An 11,038-nucleotide genomic window follows, 5' to 3' on the forward strand; every position below is an offset into this window, starting at 1 on the left:
GTAGACAGGAAATGTAGCTTTAGGTCTCTCAGATCCCAAAATGTAAAATCAAACTTGTGGCTTTCTTGATGAAACAGGTTATATCATAAAAATGTGGAATAGATTTATAAGTATCTCATTCATTTAGATTATTCTAAGTGTCTACTTGGTGGATTTTTTTTTTTTAATTATGAAAGAAACTTCTTCAGCATTGCTCGAAACTGAAATACAGGCATATATGTTGAATGCATTGCTTTTCAATTTTTTTCCTCATGAACCTGACTAAGATTGTATTACTTCCACCAGTATCGACCCAGGAGAAAGTATTTTCAAGGCAGCTTGACAAGTGTTCATACTGTAGAGGATCTGAACAAGAACAATAGCTCAGTGGGGCATTACCTGCCATGATTCTCTTGCCTGCTGGGTTTCTGGCTTTCAGACATTTTGACAATGATGTAGTCTTTAATTGGCCTCTTTGCAAATGCCTGCTCCTCACTTTTGACATTAATTGCTAATTAATAAAAGCATGAAAATGTCAGTATATCAGCATATGAGCCAATACCTTAATGTTGAGAAAGTACATAAAAACACAGCTTTTATATTTGGGATAGGGAAAAAGTAAAAAACTAACCAGTTACAACATCCTTTCATCACACTTGCTCTGATACGGTTACAGAGTCGGCTTTCACAAGACCCTCAGTACCTTCCCTTCCCACAGAGACTAGATAAAATGTTTCTGCACAAGCAAGGTGCTGTGAAACTATTGCCACCCACTACAAGGCACCCACTCACTGCCCAAAGTCAGGGGAGATTCACACTTGTTAAACTTGGGATGCTCTGGGTACAAAACATAAATGCACAAATATCACACTCTTGAATGGTTTTATTACTTCAGTTTTTGGAACCTGGGAGGAGATATGGTCTTGGCCTTGGAAAGGAGGAGAAACTCCCCCTGGGCCATGAGCCTAAACCACTTGTCCTGGCTCAGGCCATCAGAATGCTCCCCACTATAGCAATGAGTCAGACCCCCTCTGGTGAGGATGGGACACTCAAAATTTTCACTTGCTTTAATAATTTCTGAAAAATATATTCCTTTGAGAACCTTATGGGGAGAGATGGGTTTGCAAATATTTCTCCTCAATAGAAACCACTAAATACCAGGTTGTAGCATCATTTAGAGCTCAGAAAATTAAGAACATATACATATTGAGAGCACTTTTCCCATGACTCTTTATTCTGCTGCTCAAAAACTTCTGTTAAGGAAAAAAAAGAACTATAATTAAAATGGAAAGAGAGATTCTAGCATTCTTTGAATATACTAGATATTCTAAAATCATTTGGTTTGAAATGGGTTAACTTTCACCATCTTACTTGAAAGTAATACCTTCAGGTATCATGGCAAACTTTGAAGACCTTATCACTGTTGCTAGTGGAAAATGGATATTTGACAGAAATGATTATGCTAATTCTCCACTTTGTTTTTTTTTAAGATAAAATTATTTTAGAATATTTTTTACAGAAAAAAATGCAAAGGTAATTGAGACACTTTCCTCATACTCCTCACTCAGGTTCCCCTAATGTCAGCACTTTACATTACCATGCTGTATTTGCCAAAACTGAGGAACCAGTGATGATACATTGCTATTAATTAAACTCCAAACTTTATTTTGGTTTCATTAGTTTTCCCATCAATGTCCTTTTTCTTTCCCCAGGTCCAATCCAGGGCACTGCATGGCATTCAGTTCTTATGTCTCCTTAGTCTCCTCTGTTCTGGGACAGTTTCTCAGTCACTTTGTTTTTGTGACCGTGATAGCTTTGAGGAGTACTGCTCAGATATTTTATAGAATGTCTCTCAATTTGGGTTTGTCTGGTGTGTTTTGTTATGATTAAACTAAGGTTATGGGCTTTTAGAAAGAATATCAGAGGTGAGGTGTCCTCATTCTGTTATGTCCAGAAGTATTTGAAGTATCTGAAGAGGTATTTGATATCAACATGATAAAACATAGTGATACTTTGATTACTTGGTTAAGACAGTGTTTGCCAGATTTCTACACTGTGAAATTACTACTATTTCCATTTCATACTCTATTCTTCTGAAGCCAGTTCACTAAATCCAGTCCATACTCAAGCTGGGGAGAGATTAAGTTCTACCTCCCGGAAAAGGAGACAGTACCTACCTATAGTTTTAAGAATTATTCTTTAAGGAAAATGTATCCTTTCTCTACAATGTATTTATTTATTCAATCATTTAAAAAGTATTATGGATTCATATTTATTTTATTCTTTGGGTAATGTATCATTTGTTTCTTTTTCACCTGAATTATTTCTGCTTTAGATATTGGGAGCTCTTTGATGATGGTTCTTGTGCCCCTTTGACATGCTCCATGCTGTTGTTTTTTGAGCACTTCCTTACTTTCTGGTGCTACAGGATGCTCCAGGGTCATCTTGTACTTTCCCTGTCCTAGTCCTAGAATTAGTGACTTCTCCAAGGAACCCTGGTTCCTTTTACTGGAGAATTCTTTTTAGAAACCAAGACCTGAGCACTGGAATGCTCATTGCTACTGGGACTTACTGCTTCTAGGTTCTCTGAGCTGGCAGAACTACTAGATTATGCATACATATGACCTATGTATACTCACACCTTTATAATTATTTCTATATCTATTCATTTGTAGAAATATTAAGATAAATATTAGTTCATACTGTTGTCTCTGGTTCTAATCCAGTAATATGAGGTTCATTCTATTCTTCCCTTCCTACTTATGTGTAACTCTCTCTTCCATAGTGAGAAACCTATCTCCTACCATCTACAATTCATAGACTTATAATGTTTGCTTTTTGAAATGGAGATGTAGGTTAGAATACCAAAATATACAAGCAGATTGAAGTAGTGTCTTGTGTGATCCATGGAAAATGTAATTCAACTTAAGAATTGCTAAAAATAATTATGACACTCTGCATTTGTAAAATGCAAAAAAATCTATCTCATAAGATTACTTGTGTTAATTTAAATGAGAAAACACATTTAAAGATTTTCATAAATAGTAAATTTGGAAAAAATACTGTTACTACTATTAATAATAAATGAAACTGTTAAAATGAAATTCTTTATAAATTTTGTATTTTTAAAGCATAATTTTTCCCCTCTACATAAAAATCTTACATTGGTTGAATAGGACCAAAGAACTGAGAATTTTGTTTAGAACCAACTGGAAATGGCTTTGAGATCAAAATGGTAGGGATGGCCAAGTTGGCTGACAAGTACAAAAAGGGTGCTCTGGGTGAGATCATGATTCTACAGCTGTGCTGCTCTTGGTGGATCCCTCAAAGACTAGCAGGCCTGAGTATTATGTGAAACCCCAAATGTATCACTAAACAGAAGCACAGTGAGCTCAATCCAGAAGATAGAGGAGCACTTGGAAAGTAAGCCGGGCACAGATGAAGACAGCTCAAGTACAGCTTACTAAAGATAAAAAGAGGAGCCTTGTTTTTCCAAAATAGATAGAGGGTACTGTCTCCCACTCAGCAGTGTGCAAATGCAAAAAGCCAAAGATGAAAGAAAGATTAAAATATAAGCATAGAAAATGAAAAACAAGAGCAAATAAGACAGAAAGGCTCAACCAACATCATTTCTTCTGCGAGTAAGGCTATAAAGCCTCCATAGCCAGTAGAGTATAGAGATGTTACTCTTTACTCTTTTAGAAACGCCAACCTTGGTGATTGTAAAGGTATAGTCAGTGGCCTACTGCTGCTAGGTTCTCTGGAACGGGCTGAGATTTGATGCAAAATGCAAATCCTTTCTTTAGTTTGTATCAGTAAGATAATATATATTTCTATGGATGTTCATTTTTACACATAATTAAATCATTTTCAAGGAGTGTATTATGTTATGTAAGATGAGCACATCCTTAAAATTCAGTATGGTTCCCATACAAAGCTGAGCAATGTTGAAGAGCTACACTGGGAACACGCACAATCAGCTAGTTGGATTTTGCAACCGATTCATTTTCTGGAAGAACCATTCATTCCAAACGCATTATTGGTGATGTCTTAAATTGACCATGTTTTCCACTCACGGCTATTCCAACATTTTACTTACAAAAACACTCACAAGTTATCTTATTGACTAAAAGTTTAGTTTGAAAGTACCTGGTTAATCCTGAAAAAAGAGTGCTGTGTGCTCACATAAACAATATTTGGAACCTGCAGTTTATGTTTACTTATTATTTAAATAATTCATACCAACTTAGGCAAGTGACTCACGACTGTAATCCCACCACTTTGGGAAGCAGAGGATGGCTTGAGGCCAGGAGTAGTGAGACCCGCCTAGGCAAAATAGTGAGACTCTGTCTCTACATTTTTTTTTTTATTCTCACTCACATTCTAACCTTCTCTCTTTCCTACCAAGAGCCTTCTCCTATGTCTTCTTCAGGTTTCAGGGAAGTGCTGTGGACTAATAAGCCTTTACTCAACTTTTTTCTTTTTTTTTTATTATGATTATACTTTAAGGTCTAGGGTACATGTGCACAACATGCAGGTTTGTTACATATGTATACTTGTGCCATGTTGGTGTGCTGCACCCATTAACTCGCCATTTACATTAGGTATTTCTCCTAATGCTATTCCTCCCCCCTCCCCCACCCAATGACAGGCCCCGGTGTGTGATGTTCCCCTTCCTGTGTCCAAGTGTTCTCATTGTTCAGTTCCCACCTCTGAGTGAGAACATGTGGTGTTTGGTTTTCTGTCCTTGTGATAATTTGCTGAGAATTATGGTTTCCAGCTGCATCCATGTCCCTACAAAGGACATGAACTCATCCTTTTTTATGGCTGCATAGTATTCCATGGTATATATGTATACATGCCACGTTTTCTTAATCCAGTCTATCATTGATGGGCATTTGGGTTGGTTCCAAGTCTTTGCTATTGTGAATAGTGCCACAATAAACATTTGTGTGCATGTGTCTCTATAGCAGCATGATTTATAATCCTTTGGCTATATACCCAGTAGGAGTAAGGGTTTGGCTGGGTCAAATGGTATTTTAGTTCTAGATCCTTGAGGAATCACCACACTGTCCTCCACAGTGGTTGAACTAGTTTACAGTCTCACCAACAGTGTAGAAGTGTTCCTATTTCTCCACATCCTCTCCAGCACCTATTGTTTCCTGACCTTTTAATGATTGCCAATCTAACTGGTGTGAGATGGTATCTCATTGTGGTTTTGATTTGCATTTCTCTGATGGCCAGTGATGATGAGCATTTTTTCATGTGCCTATCTCTACATATTTAAAAAAAATAGCTGGTCATGGTGGCATGCCACTGTAGTCCCGGCTATTTGGGAGGCTGAGATAGGAGGATTGAGCCCAGGAGTTCAAGGATGCAGTGAGCTATTATCACATCACTGCACTTCAGTCTTGGCAACAGAGTAAAACCTTGTCTCTAAAAATAATAGCATAAAATAAAAATAAATTATTCATTCCCATATTGTTAAACCAGAAATACCTAATCATTGCCAACATCCATTCCCTAATAAAACAAATGTACATAGACAATGACATTTAATTGTCCCCTCCTTGATTATTTTTTTTTTTTAAGTGAAACGTGGTTTGGGGAAGACCGAGGGGCAGAAAGTAGTAAAGACTGAGGCCAGATTGGAAGTGGCAACTGTCACTGTGAGTCTGAGCTCCCACTGAACTGTGCCCATAGTTGCCACTGAAATCAGAGGTAGGCTAAGGGTGTGCAATGGGGCAGCTGGACCACTTGCTGCTAATGCACAAAAACTGTTTTGTATCATTGTATGGAGCAGGAATATTTCTCCTCTAGCTGTTACTCTCTTGCCCCTTTGGGGATAATTTACTTATTTCATTCTCACATCAAAGTAGCTAAAGATACCAATGTATAAAAAAATAAGAAAAGTATCATGTGACATTCAGTAAGTCCTCATTTTTTGAATTATATGCCTTATACATTTTTAAAAACTGAGAACTTAATCCAAATATATGTATATTTGGTTATTTATAAATTATATACAAGTATTTCAACACTGATAAATTATATAAACTATGCAATATAATATATATAGAATATATATGTATATATAGATAGCAGTGTAATACAATATAATATATAATTTAATAAGTTTTAAATACATACAAATATAACTTTTAATCATTTTTTTCAACCTCAATATATCATCTGACATACTCTTATTTTAGAGACTAAGAATTTTGAGATTTATGTAAACATGTTTTTCCCCAGAATATGAGTCTGAAATAAGAAAATTGCGTCTGCACTGCTTAACTCCTGTTTCAAATCTGTTTGTACCTGGTTACTAAAAGCTACCAATAAATTTCATTTTACATGAAGTTCATTAATGTTATAAGCTCCATGAATTTCTCTTAATTCCTTTATTTTCTGGTAATAATGCACTGATAAAAGGAAGTATATTCTTATATTCATTAGATTTACTCTCTGCCCTGAAGCCCAGTCCATAACTCACTAATCAGGTTTGGAAAGGCATCTTCCTCTTAATTTATAAATGAAATAAAAGCACACTAATTATATCCTTGCACTGCTGCCAATGTATCCAAGTAATTAAATACTCAGTTCAGTCCTCAGAAGGAAGTTTTAGCAATTCCACACTCCTACTAGAAATATTTATAATATTCAAGCTTACAAGAGGTGAATTCCCATTATTTTATTCTTAAAAATTATGTGAGCAATGAACCTGCTTCATTCTCCATATATAAATACATCTTGTTTTATCTAATGACAAAAATTGCTAAATGAGTTTTGTTTTTGTCTTTTCTTGTTTGTTCGTTTGTTTGTTTTTGCAGAGATCAACTGAAACCCATCAATTTACCTGATGGAGACTTGATAGGAAGTGTAATCTGACCTTGGTAATCATTCTGTAATCAGCTCCCAAGGAGATCTATTTCTTACCCAGTTCCTAATTCCAAGATTAGTATGCTTTTTTACTTTGTTGCTCATATTGAGTTTTTCTGACTGTCTCGCCCTAGTCTGGTTTGTTTTTTAAATATTTTTTTTCCATCTGCTGGTATTTAACACTGCTATCACCATGATTTTTTCCAGAGCATCTCATTTTTTAAAGGTTATTTAGGAAATGTACTATGTATCATATTTATCTTTTAATGTCTTTAACACTTTTTGGTTGTGAGAGAGAATGAATGTTTACTCAACATATTCACAGAGCTTACTTTACCTTGTTTTCAAACTGATAGTATATGCTAGCAGATGGCAGGATTTTCCAACATTTAGACACTATTATTTAAAACATTCATGAAAGCATGAGCCTAAATTATGAAATTATATTTAAGTAAATTATAATAAAGCAACATGTATATGAATTTAATGCAAAAGTTCCATATTGTTAGGCAAGAAAATTTAAAGAAAATGTGGTGTGGGCGTATGTGTGCGTAATACTACTCAGCCACCAAAAGAATGAAACCATGTATTTTGCAGCGACATGGATAGAACTAGAGGCCATTATTTTAAATGAAGTAACTCAGAAACAGAAAGTCAAATACCACATGTTCTCACTTGTAAGTGGGAGCTAAATAACATGTACATGTGGACATAGAGTGTGGAATAATCATCACTGGAGACTTAGAAGGGTAGAAGTAGGGTGAAGGGTAAAAATGACTTAATGGGTTCAATGTAATTTGTATTTGGGTGATAGCTACACTAAAAGCCTAGACTTCGCCAGTAGACAATATATCCATGTAACAAAATTGCACTTGTACCCTCTAAATGTATACATAGAAAAAAGAACTTAATCTGACATGAAATAAGGAGAAAAAAATAAAAAAGATATTGGGAGTCAGTAGTGGGCAGAGGCCTTTGAGATTGTTGTAAAAGTATCTTATTCCTCTTCCTTCTCTGTTGCTCCATCCACCACAAGTTGTACACCGTGGTTCTTGCTTTTGGCCACCAATCCCCTGGAGAAGAGATATTAATGGGGAGGGTGGGCCCACCTTGGGGAATGACAGAACCACATACAGGAGAGGAAAGGCTGCTCTTGGATGTAATGGGCCAATAATAAACAAGTCACATTTATTGCTTCCATTCCTGAGGATCCTGAAAAACAATGGAAGTTATATTGGTGGTGAATATTGCGGTGATTAAAAGCATGCAGGCTTTATTCAGACTACCTGGATTGAATGCCAGCTTCATCACCTACAGTTCAACAGTTTAGGGCAAGTTAGCAAGTCTCTCTGTGCCTCAGTTTCCTCCTCTGTAAAATGGGAGTAATAGGGGTACTTACTGTGTAAGGTTGTAAAGAGGATTAAATTACTTAAATATTTGTGAATTCTTACGAGTGCCTAGTATTTAAAAAATGATATGTGTATTATCAAATAAAAAAGTACAATAACTAAGACATTAATCCTTTCCTCGTCATTTCTTCTCTTCTCAGAATAAAACACAAGGTCCTTCCAGTGGCCCATCCCTTGCAATCTGTTCCCCATTCTCATCTGACTTTGTTTCCTCTGTTCTGGTACTCAGTTAGGTTGCAGTTTCTAAGCCCCTTTGTATCATGTGAGGTTGTGTAACTGACTTCTGGCCATGGCATGTGGCTCATCACGATACACTTCTAGGCCCAGCCTACAGTCGCCAACCATTCTGGTTTGCTCAGGACTGTCCTGGTTTTAACACTGAAAGCCCCACATCCTGTGAGAACCCCTCAATGCTGAGAAAGCAAGGACAGTTAGCCACCCCAACCCTGGCCTATTAAAACCTCTCGAAATCTTTCATATTCTTTTCTACTACCTGCTGGATATCAATGTCTAGAGTGACCTTGAAAGTCACATGTTGACAATAACAGAACCACCATCAGCCTGGGCTTTTGAGTGAAGCAGAGTTACTGCCTCTTCTCCTACTGGACTTTATGTGAGCAAAAAAACAGTTTCTGTTTTGATAAAGCACTAAGATTCCATTTCATTAGCTTAACCAATAAAATAACTACCATGCTGGTCATTCTAGCCTCTCTCTTGTTCCTGCAACAAACTGAGAATTCACTAACCGTTTACTTTGCTCAGAAGGCTTCTTTCCAGACATCTTCATAGCTAATTTCCTTACCTCTGTTCAATTTTCACTTAACTCTTGTTTTCCATGGCACCTTCTCAACCAGTGTATTCAAAATAGCAGGCTATCTCCCTGCTCTCATCTCCTTATTCTTTTATTTAGTTTTTTTTTTGTTTTTGTTTTTTTTGCCATAGTATCATCACTTTCTGATTTATACTGTATCCTTTACTCTCATTTTTTATGTTCGTATTGTCTTGCCTCCCCCACTAGAATAACTAGCATATAAGCTCCAGAGAGTTGAGAGCATTGTTTGCTCACTGTATATCTCAAAACTCTAGAACATTGCCTGGCACATAATAGGCACTCTATACACATTTGTTAAATGAATTACTTTATTTCATTTTTGGAATTTATGGACTTTAACCCCACAAAGGGGTAACCCATTTCATAGAGCTTTTATATAATGATTCCTTCCAACAATTTCCAGAGTATTGTGATGAATTTTAGAAATTATGGACAGAACAATCCTGCTATTTACCATTTCACAAAAACCTTTATTCCTGGTTTGCATCCAAATTTCTCCAAAATGGAGAATCTAAATTGAATATGTCTAAAATAAAATATTTAAGTCTATGGGTTTCTGGGCACTTGTAATACCTTAATTACTGATTAGACTTCACTGTGCCTTGTATTTTTCTATCTTTTTAATGCTGGAGCATAAAAGCTATAGCAATAGATTACTATTTACATTTTATCTCTTTCTGCCTCTCTGTACTCCTATTAGTGCTTGAGTTTCCCAGCAATTCTGGGTGTTTCAAAGAGTGTTAGAGACTTATCCAATATTTACCCTTATAAATTGTAAATTTGTATGTAAGTAGGAGGCACGGAATCTTTGAGGAGGACGAAGGGACCTCAGAGTCAGTTGACTTTACTATTGTTTCATTATTTAAAAATAAAGAATGTATTTGTTGTATTTAGTTTCTTACTTAGAGCAGGTATTGTTTACTGGTCTTTTGTGGCAATGATTATAATGCAGAGATATACAAGTCACAGTTTGTGTCTTCTTTTCATCTCATCAATAAATAGAACACGAGGTATCACTTGTTCTGTGGGCACTCTTTTCCATCCAAGGTTCCAGCTAATCAGGACTTGGAGTTGGCAGGAGTAGCATCCCTAAGTGGTTGCTTTCAGAGTGCAGAGATCTTTTGTGTTCAGTGGAATGTTACCATGGAAAAGTCCTCCATCCACTGGTAGGATCAGTATGATTCCGGAAAAGATTAAACAACCCACCACTGTGTAATTCCACTGTTTATTTATATACCTCTGAGAACTGTTTCAGAACTGCTGTTATCATCGAAGGGTGCATATTCACAAAAGCTGCATAATGCGAGATCAGTTTTGAATAACCAGTTACAGATGACCTGATCCAAAATCTTTCAGAATTAATTTTTTTAGAATTCATTGTGAATTTATTTGCATATTTTTTTTTCAATCAATCCCCATATCGACCATGCTTCTGGAACTGGGCTAGATGTTGGGATGATGGAGCGAACCAATCTCCATCCATGACCTCAAGGAGCTTGCAGGCCAGTTAACGATGGTAGAGATGAGTAAACAAGAGAATGTCATTCAAATCCCTTCACATGATGTGAAAAAGAAAAGTGTAGAGCATCCTAACCTAGGTTGGGCTTGTCAGAGACTGTTGAAGTCAGGCACTCAGTAGTCGAGATGATAGCGGGTATGATGCGCTAGGGGAACTGGAGACAGTTCACAGTGGCCGATTGTTGTTGGAGAGGGAGTGAAGGAAATGTTACAAAGCGGGCAGAAACAGGGTGGGGCAAGGATTCTGTGTACTGCCAAGGAGTTTGAACCCCATTTTGAACATAAGGAAACTTATAAAGCTGTAAGCAGAGGAGTAACACTATCAAATGTGCCCTTCAGAAAGTTCAGTCTTCTATAGCGAAGTGAAGCAATTTAAAATGATTAAAAGATAAACAGAAACAAAAACAGGAGACTGAGA

General features: G+C 36.5%; 1 long non-coding RNA gene across 1 annotated transcript; it reads right to left on the reverse strand.

Moving 5' to 3' along the window:
- Positions 1-502: 502 nt before the first annotated feature.
- On the reverse strand, positions 503-10,749 carry LOC110743963. The gene is made up of 3 exons (XR_002523847.2): positions 9,017-10,749; positions 7,971-8,073; positions 503-1,232 (listed from the first exon to the last, which is right to left on the reverse strand). It is a non-coding gene; the product is annotated as an uncharacterized LOC110743963 (long non-coding RNA).
- Between the last annotated feature and the right edge of the window lie 289 nt (positions 10,750-11,038).

The sequence above is a fragment of the Papio anubis genome, chromosome 8 (assembly GCF_008728515.1).
Source record: "Papio anubis isolate 15944 chromosome 8, Panubis1.0, whole genome shotgun sequence".
Lineage (NCBI taxonomy): Eukaryota > Metazoa > Chordata > Mammalia > Primates > Cercopithecidae > Papio > Papio anubis.